This window comes from Anas acuta, chromosome 2 (assembly GCF_963932015.1).
Source record: "Anas acuta chromosome 2, bAnaAcu1.1, whole genome shotgun sequence".
In the NCBI taxonomy this organism is placed as follows: Eukaryota; Metazoa; Chordata; class Aves; order Anseriformes; family Anatidae; genus Anas; species Anas acuta.
The window spans coordinates 143,313,091-143,322,759 of record NC_088980.1 but is presented as its reverse complement, the minus strand read 5'-3'; the positions used below and the strand labels follow the sequence as shown (position 1 = coordinate 143,322,759).

Below are 9,669 nucleotides of genomic sequence, written 5' to 3'. Positions count from 1 at the left end.
TATTTTTATTTTTTGCATATAGGTACTTTTCACATTTTTCCTATTCATAATGTCCATGTGTGTAAGAGGGCATCCAGTGACACTGTTTCTCACTATATGTTAACTTTGCTTGTTCTATGTTTGTAGCTGTTCCTGCCTACAGCCAGGTCACTTAAGTACATTTGGAATAAGAGAGTGATAGGAAGCAAAACAAAACAACAACAAAAGACCATAAAGCTGGGATAAAGATGGATACTTGTATACTTTACTGAAACAGCTCAATTTATCCTTTAAGATTAAATTTATGCTCCTGATTTCTAAATTGGATGCAAATTGTTCAGGCTTTATTCTATTGCCTTATGGAAGTATAAGTAAACATCAATGCAATATAGCTCCGCAACACAGCTGCCTTTTATATTTATCACCTTTACCTTGTCACAAGTCATCTTACATAGCAACAGTTAGCATAAGCAATAAAATATAACACTCTCCGTCTTTCATCAGCTGAAGGATGTAGGCTCACAATCATAACCTGGCAGGAAGGCATTTGTCCCATTTATTCTCTCTTTTTCTAACTACCACCTTTTTTTTTTTTTTTCTCTTTTAATCCACAGAAATTTTGCACAATAGACAGCACAGTTTGGGTATTACCTGATAATGGGAAATGAATCAAGCTGTGTGCTGCTCCCTGTGCCTTGTAGAGTGTCATTATGTGATAATAGTAGAGATAGATCAGATTGGCAGAACATATGTTTGATTAGTATCTCCCAACAAGGGCCCAACTTTTATTGGTATTTAATATCAGTAGGCATCAGAACAGAGATCATTACTTTAGTGAGAATCTACGCTAGGCTTAGTATAATTATTACTACTCATAGCCTAGGGTATTGGGTATTATTATAGCAGTAGTCATGTAGAGTTGTAATGTCATACAAGTGGTTTGATATCTCTCTTTTGTGAATTTCATTCTGCTTTATATAATTTAAATGTATGCTATGGAAAACAAGATACCTAAGTATCCAGCACGACGAGGAGCAAAAAATATACTCCAAAGATGACAATCACTGCACTTTTTCAAACAGTTGTAAAATTGTGGGTATCTCTGTATGTTCAACAATTTGCTAACATGTAATAGTAATATTATCATTAAGATGACTTAAAGAATTCAGTTTAACTGAAGACTTATTGTACAAAAATCCATCAGGAATGGCAAAATAATCATGAATCATTAATTTAGACTGAATGTGAATTTTCGGTATGTCCAATGAAGACAAATTAAGCAAAAGCTATCACCTTTAAACAGTATTTTTTTTCACTGAAGCATCTCAATATTTCATCAGAAATTCAATAACAGCCATTCTTTGGCCACATTCTCACTCCCCATGTGTGGTATCCTTGAAGAAATGTTGCTATTATTATTATTATTATTACTGTTCATTGTAATTCCAGCGAATATGTCTAACCATTCTGCCCCTGGGCAAGATCTCCCTTCGCACCCAGTGCTATATTAACTCAGAAAAAAAAAAAAAAAAAAAAAAAAGATATCTCTGCCAAGAGCTCAGAAATCAAAGCACAAGATGCTAGGCAAGCCAGGCAAAGGAATGAGCAACAGACTGGCTCACCATCTCATTTTATGAAGAAACCACTAAGAAATTCTTATTAAATATGGTTAAAAATGTTTAAAATCCCACATAAGTATGAAATAATGTTACAGGTGAACAGATGGGAAATGACAACAAAATGATGGGAGAAAAGAAGGACTTGGATTATGGTGGAATCAAACATCTGCCAGGGCTGCAGAAAAAGGGATCATGAGAGATGGAAGCAGAGAAATGATGCTGTTTTCAGCTATTGAAGGCTTGGCACTATGTTTGAAGGGCTGCTGCCTGAAAATATTCCCATATAAACAGTCCTGGGCATTTGTGCTGTAACCTGTAGAGAAGATGCTGAAGGCAACTGTGACATTCTCCAGTGCTGGACCCAGACTCTAGGCCACCCTTGCTGAGCACTCACCAGAAGATGCTCGTCAGTGGGAAGAAGCTTTCTGTTGCTGCAGGGTCACTTGCTGAAAGGTCTCTGAAGAGGAACCTGCTGGTGCCATCTGTATAGAGAAAATGGAAAGCAAGATCCTTTGTATATGCAGAGGGAAATGAAGCAGTTTTGTATCATAACTATTCATCACTAAATTGTTTATAAACAAGTTGTTTGTTTAATCTGCCCTGAAGTACATGTTAGAGGATAAAATGTTGCTGGTGAACTAGCCACCAAAATTGTACAGGGCCATAAGATGGTGTTTTGCAGTACAAAGCTGAACATGCACAATTTATCATAAGGTTAAATAATTATATTTATTTTTTTGCCTAAGTCATCAGGGGGATCTGCTTCAGAGAACTGAAGCATTTTCATTGGAGAGCTTGACCAGTCAGAATAATTGAAAGCAGTTCAAAATATCATAGGAGAGTAAAATCTGTCCTGGGAAAAAATAACAGGGGGTGTTTGAGAGTTTTTTGGGCAAATCAGCAAAGGAAAATTACAAGGCAATTTAGCTTGATAGCTTCTCAAAGTGACTGGAGAGGCTAGTGAGAAATCTTTTTTTGGAAAGGGTGCAGGGCTCTTACACTAAACTACGAGTGACTCTGAACTTGCTTTGAGAAATTGTGTAGGCTGGGATATGTAGTACTTTAGGAACTTCTTTCTTGTCTCAGGTAAACTGATCTCAGAGTGATCAAGAACGTCAAGAGCTTGCAATAGTTTTAGAATGGGCAGTAAGCTTGCTGTGTCTGCCAAAACTTGGATACTCAAAATGCACATGGGCATCCAATTTCATACTAGATTCACCCAAGAATGAACATTAAAGCAATAAGATAAAAAGGACCTTTAATCTCAGCTAAAGATAAAAGGAATGAGTTAGTGAGAATGTCAGGTAGATTAATTAAAGGAGTCACAGTGAACAATATTAGGCAGTAAATAACATTAGGGCATAACATAATTACCATTTCTAAGAGTTATTTATCACCAAGTAACCCTTTTTGGTCTAGGCCAGTCTTAATCCCCCTGGGCTCATGTACTTTTCTGGAGCAGCCACACCTTTAATTATGTAAAACTTTAGCTTTCTTATTTTTTAAGGCTGATCTGTGCTTGAACAAGTTATTTTTCCACATTGGATTTTATCCTTCCACCTCTCTGGCCCAAGTCCTTCATTTCTTGAATGCTGGATTTTTGAACAGGAGTCTGGGGCAGCTCTCTCTCTGAAGCATCATCACTTTGTAACTTACCAAACCTGCAAGGGCTCTTGGATGACACTGAATGTGTGTTTTTCAGGGACTTCCTTGTGGAAATCATTCCCGGCTTGATTTGAAAACTATTTTTCTCATGACCTCCCACCCTGCTTCTTCTCAAAGTGGACGCACATGAATCTCCTGGAAAGACAGGGATGAGTTTCCCTGAATACCTGCTCTTTTTTTAAAAAAGGAAATTGTTCTGTTCTGATGCAATATTGTTAATTGCATTATTTTGTAGAACCAGCCAAGCAAGTACCACTGGCTAATCTGTACCTTTTCTCTCAAATCCCATTTGACTTGCATGTCTTTCCAGTTGGAATCAAAATCTTTCCCTAGTGGGAAATGAATATGTGGTTTAAGGCAAAATGTATACAAATGCAGATTTTTTACAACATTTTGTTTTAAAAAATAAAAAAAAAAATGTAAAGATGAAAAAGGAAAAGACATTTTGAGGTGGCCAAAAATGCCCGGGTATATTTCAGTTTTGCATTTCAAAAGATCATTTCTGGAACAAAATTCATAGTTTTTAAAAATATATAAATATATACATATATAATTATATATTTTATAAGTGTATAATATATAAAGTTGTATAAAACATATAAAAAACTTTTTAAAGCTCAAAATAAAACAAGAATGATATGATTTTACTGAGGCAGTACTCTTGGATTAATCCCAAAATAAGTGTTTCAAAACTACTTACAAATATTAATTCCGCAGGATATGTCAGAATGTCAGAAACACTTTCAATGGGGGGGAGGTACTGCCTTTCCTCTTACTGGAAAAGCCTCCTTCTCTTCCCAGAGAACAACTCTATACACTCTTATGTCAGCAGACCTTGTTGACCTCTGTTCCTCAGGTTCTGGGGTTGCAATTCATCTAACTTAACCTTGATCTTTTAAAGGTTTAGTCAAAATTTGTTGCTCAGTATTCCTCTGCAGAAGCTGAATAAAAATGAGGAACCCCAGAGAGCCCATACAGTTGGGAAGAAGTAGTTTATGGAGAAATCAACTTGCTTATCTGTTTTAGCATGAGCCTAAACAACCTGTTGAAACCAATGGTTAAAGGAGGATAGGGAGTGAACTTTAGAAAGCTGCTTTTTTGTAATGTTAGCTGCAAAAGAAGTTAAGAATATTAATGCAAAAGAAGAAAAATGAGATTCACCTCTCCCCTTTTTGAGAAATGTGTTGAACAGCAAAGAACCAGTGGAACTCAGAGACTTCTGCAGTGCTTGCCTCAGAACAGGAAATTCCTGAAACAAAGACTTTTTTCTTCACCATTTTCTTACAGGCAGCTATGTACGGCATACATATACTCCATCTTCACATCAAAGACAACATAACCTTCCCTCAGTGAAATTACATGCATCTTGCTACAGCAAAAAGATCAGTATCTAGGTCTATTAATACAGGTGCCTAATTTATTAAGAGTTTTCTGAACACCGGAATGAGTTGAAAACAGGTTTAGGATATTAAGCTGATAATATATCTGAAAATGTTAGTCTTATATATACAACCATACAACGGTGCTACTTAAGCAACCCTGTTATCATCTCCATGAGGCATAAAAGGTACATTCTTATTTTGGTGAAGATTATAATCATTAACATAAAGTGAAGATGTAAAGTGTAATTCAACTAAATTCTTCTAAATCAAGGTAATCTTTAAACTCCTAACCAATGCTCTCAGTTTATTTACATGTGAAAATTTTATCTTCCTTATGATTTTGTACTTCTTTTTACCTAGCATGGAGTCAGATTACACATTTTTCCCTAGTCTAGTCATATTATTATATGCCATATCACTAAGTACATATTGGCATTTGCCTTTTACACTAGTTAAGCTAATGAGTAAATGCTGAGAGAAGCTCATTTTGGTAAGTTTAAGATACATTAAGAATATTTTGATATGTCTACACTATACTTCTCACAAGCCTTAATTGGAACCTACTAGCAATGTATTTAGAGAGTATTTAAATATTCAACTTCATGCAAAGCCTCCCAGTGCTTAAAAGCTATGCCCAGAATACTTAGTAATACTACATATCCCTTTTCCCTACAATAGTCCTCTTTTATATAAGAAACCACAACTGCTGTTACATTAGTTGTGATAGTTTCAGTTCTATTGCAGACCTTACCTTTCTATTGCTTAGGCAGGAAAATACATAATGTCTCATCAATAATTCTGTTTACTTTTCACAAAAAGTGTGGAGAATACCTGTGATAAGGAGGATGCTGAACATCAGGCAAGATGACATGTCTTCAGCTTTCAGCATCACTCAGGGTCACTGAGCATCTAGCAGGACTGACCCCTGCACAGGGCAACATTTAAAGTCAATGTGTGGGGCTGTGCTGTGACTCAGAATATGAACTCCTTTGATGGAAATGTCCATAAATGTAGGAAAGGATTTGTTCCTCTGAAGAATATTATTTTTTTTTCCACCTGTGAAAGAGGTGGCAATACATCTAACATTTTGCAAATACATATTTAACAATTTTCTTCATTTAACAAGAAATCCAAAGATCAACTAAATCAGGTTGCTTGATTTAACAATATTCACCATTCATACTTAACTGTATCAGAGCCTCCTGTAGAAGGCTTGGAGATCAGAGCATGAGCCTTCTCCCATCCATCTTCATTAAAAATTTCCATCATGCCATGGCAGGGAGAGTTACGTGTTCTGACTGACTTCAGTGGAAAGGCTCACTTCCAGTATCAAGTTAACAGTGAACCATTCCTGGAGCAAGTATATCTGGGGACAAAATTTTGGCCTGTAGGCCAAGTTCTTCAAGACAGAAATGTTTGAGGAAAGGCAAAATGCCATTCATGCTTGCAGTGTGGTATAAAAAAATATTGGTGGAAAGTGAAACTGCATTGAAAGTCATCCTTGTTTTTACTACAAACAAGGGGTTTGCTGGGCAGTGAGAGGAACAGATGAAGCCCAGTTTCCTATGGGTTTATGCCTCACAGTTGGATTCTCCGGTGTCTAGTAAAGCACAAGCCCCATTTAAAATGTTTTTGGTGGTGGTGGTTGTTTTTGTTTTTTGTTTTTCATTTCAGATATTTAGACAATTTTCCTCCCATGGTGTGAGTTCTGCTGAAGCCTGTTGAATGGGGTATGCTAAGGAGGTCTTTTTCTTCTGGGAAGCAATGCCTTTTTACTAAAATCTTAGCATTTTATTTCTGACAACCCTTTTTCACTGAGTTTGGCAGACAGGTTCAAAAGTTACAGGTACAGTCCAATAAACAGATACCAACAACTGTGGGCACAAATAGATGTATATACATGTATACATATGCAGATAATGTAACCTTAGTGATCTGGAAGATTAACCTGGGCTATCTGCCGGTTCTATGCCAGACTTTTACACGTGCATGAAGTGAGCCAGGTGAACTCCAATATATTTCTGTCTTGTGGCTGAATTCTTCACTTCTGGCACATGCTGCCAATATAAAACAACTCAAAATACACGTGGGTCTATGAATTTTGCCTTTGGCCCACCCTTTTGAATGGTGTCCCACTTTTGTGGTGTTTCTCTACAGAGGGGGACTCCAAAAATTCCTGCCCTCTGTGACTATGAGTCTTGGCTCTTCTGCACTAAGAAAGCCTGAAAAATGTTAATGCCCAATACAGTCACAGGAGATGAATATTACTGGGAGTTATTTAGCTCTCTCATGATTAAGGTTAATTTTTCCAAAACATTATTACACAGGAGTTTCTTTAATGATATTTTTTGCCCCGTTTTTTTACATTTAAAAATGCAGCCTTGCTTATGGCTTCTTATGACCTATTCCAGAAATATTAACCTCCTTCAATTTGCAGAGGAGAAAAAAAAAAAAAAGAATTCATGTGATAAAGGGAGTATTTTTCCTAACAGAGATGAGGGACCTGGTCTAAAAAGTCTTCTGAGACTGTGGAAGCCTGTGACAGCTTTTACCAGTGAGGCTATGCTATATAAGTGGATTCTAACAAAAAAAAACAAAACAAAACAAAAAAAAAAGACAATTGTAACTCAATTGTGTAAGACAAATGGAGATTGTCAGTTTACAAGCACTTTAAAAACAAAGCCTGATCTGGTCACTGCCAGTTATTAGGCTATTTAACAGAACATCAAAAGAATTAAGGCAGTTACCTGATTTCTTCCATATCTGCTGCATTAATCCAATATCATTTCTGTCCAGTCTTAAAACAGAATGAGAATAAATATTGCAGGAATAAATTAAAAGAGATCAGTGAGAAAGGATGTTAAATGTTCCTCATTAATCTGCCAGGGAAGCAAGATTAAAATAATTACAGTTTAAAATTTTACACAGTTTCATTAAACTCCAACCAGGTTTTTTGATAAAGGATTATTGCTCAATGACAATTGTTAGAGATGCCATCTAAGAAGGTGGATGTATTATCTGTATTTTATAGTCATGTAAAAATGCAATAACTTTTGGTCACAATTAACTAATACAATTTTGAGCTGGAATATTGATTGGACATCATACTTAGAAGCCCCAGATGGTTAGAAGGAGATGTTGGGCTATGCTGTCTCAACATGAATATTCCAGGGACATAGTTATCAGTTACACTGCTGACTTTTGCCTAGGACGGAGAGCTGGTTTCACAGGGCTTCTGCCCAGGTTGACAGGGAGAGAAATGGAGCGTTAACTATATGCATGCTTGATACAGGAGTACTGATATGAGAGAAGAATTAGTGTAGATCAGATTGCCTTTCTTCCAGAGTTGGCAGTGGAGGAAGGGGACAGATGACTTTCTGATGTTTGTAAATGGCACAGCAGACACTGTGTGCGTAGTTCATTATCTGATCATGCTATACCTACTTCTGCTTAAATCTTTTTCCAATGAACAAAGGAAACCTGAAATGAAAATTTCCTTACCCTGAGAATGAACTAGCACAGAAGTGAGATTAACATTTGTAGTCCTTGTATGATATGCTCTCTCGCATGGTTTGCCATGGTGGAGGGAAATGGGTTGCTGTAGACAATAGCTCTGCATTGGACTGCACATCCAGAAGTTTGGTCCCTTTTGTGGCTCATGATAGGTAAAGGTTATTTCTAAATTTAGAAATTTTCTCAAATGAAACTTGTTTAAAGTTTCCAAGTTAGGAGAAATCAAAAGTGCAAATCTTAATCTTTGTTCTCTTTGTAAATTGATGTGAAATTTGGATAAGAATTTGGATATAAAATAATGTTTGTATCTATATTTGATGATCAGCTATGGTTTTCCCTCAGGCAGAAGAAAATGAATCAGGTTGGCAACGCTTACAAAATATTTACTTAAACCTCTTTATTATTGTTTATATTATTTGTTTTTCATTTGAGTTTCCTTTTGCCCTGCTTTATTCATGATGACATCATTCTCTTAGCAAAATATCTCTTTCTTATAAAATTTGGCAGTTAGAAGTTATTTGAAATGTAGAGATCCTGAAAACAAGAATTAAAGTCTTTTAGAAGTTTGGAACTAATAATTACAGTATTAAAATAAATGAAGAGTTTCATCCATAAATTAATTTGCTTTTACCATCTATTTTTTTAATTTGAAACCAAAAAATTTTACAATGACAGAACTTGTTGCTCTGGTCACAAAGTAGATGAAAAGAAACATATATGTTTGCTGGCTTACTGTCATTATTTTTTTTATTATATCATACTGGTGATTCTCTTGTGTCTTTCTCTATTTTCATGATGATCTTTTATTGTTTTTTTGTAATGTTGCATTTCATTGTTACAATAAAATATAATTAAAAATTAAAGAGAACAAAAATTAAAGTTAGAAAATCCCTTTTACAAGAACCAAAGAACCAACTTATTTTTACTGCCAGTAGGAATATTTTCTTCCTTCCAGCTGTCTGAACAAGATTTTTTTTTATTTTTTTTCTTTTTAAGTTTAGCCCTTAAACTCTTCAAAAAAGACAACATTTGTCCTTCACATGTCTATTATTTTATTTTATTTTTTTTTGGTAGGCACAAAATTAAATTTCATGCACTAGTCAGGAAATATGTTTTTTTAATTTGATTAAACTGAAATGAAGTGACATTATTTTTGTTATCTCTTTTTAAAATACATGACAAAAAATAGACATCTAGATTTATCTTTCCCTGAAATAGTTTGAAAAGCAAATATTCTATGTTCTATTTCTTAACTTTGTATAATATTGCAAACATGACATTGAAGGTCAACTAAACTTGCCATGTTTCTAATCTTCACTAAAAACCTACTATACTGTAGAATCCTCTTAGGTTTGTTGCTGTGTACTTAAAGTTTCCGTATAAAATGTATTTATTTGTTTGGAAGAAAATTAAATATAATGCTGCAGAAGTGAGAGCTGACTTTTTGAAGAATTATAAGATGGAAGGGAAGGACCTCTGAAGATTATCTGGTCCAGGCCCCCTACCAAGCA

At 35.3% G+C, this 9,669-nt stretch overlaps 1 long non-coding RNA gene across 2 annotated transcripts; it reads right to left on the bottom strand.

Annotated features, from left to right (window-relative positions):
- Positions 1-222: 222 nt before the first annotated feature.
- LOC137851414 (uncharacterized) lies at positions 223-4,644 on the bottom strand. Of its 2 annotated transcripts, XR_011093165.1 has the most exons (4): positions 4,425-4,644; positions 3,534-3,592; positions 3,255-3,398; positions 223-2,080 (listed from the first exon to the last, which is right to left on the bottom strand). It is a non-coding gene; the product is annotated as an uncharacterized lncRNA (long non-coding RNA). The 2 variants fall into 2 exon arrangements; XR_011093166.1 differs by lacking the exon at positions 3,534-3,592.
- Between the last annotated feature and the right edge of the window lie 5,025 nt (positions 4,645-9,669).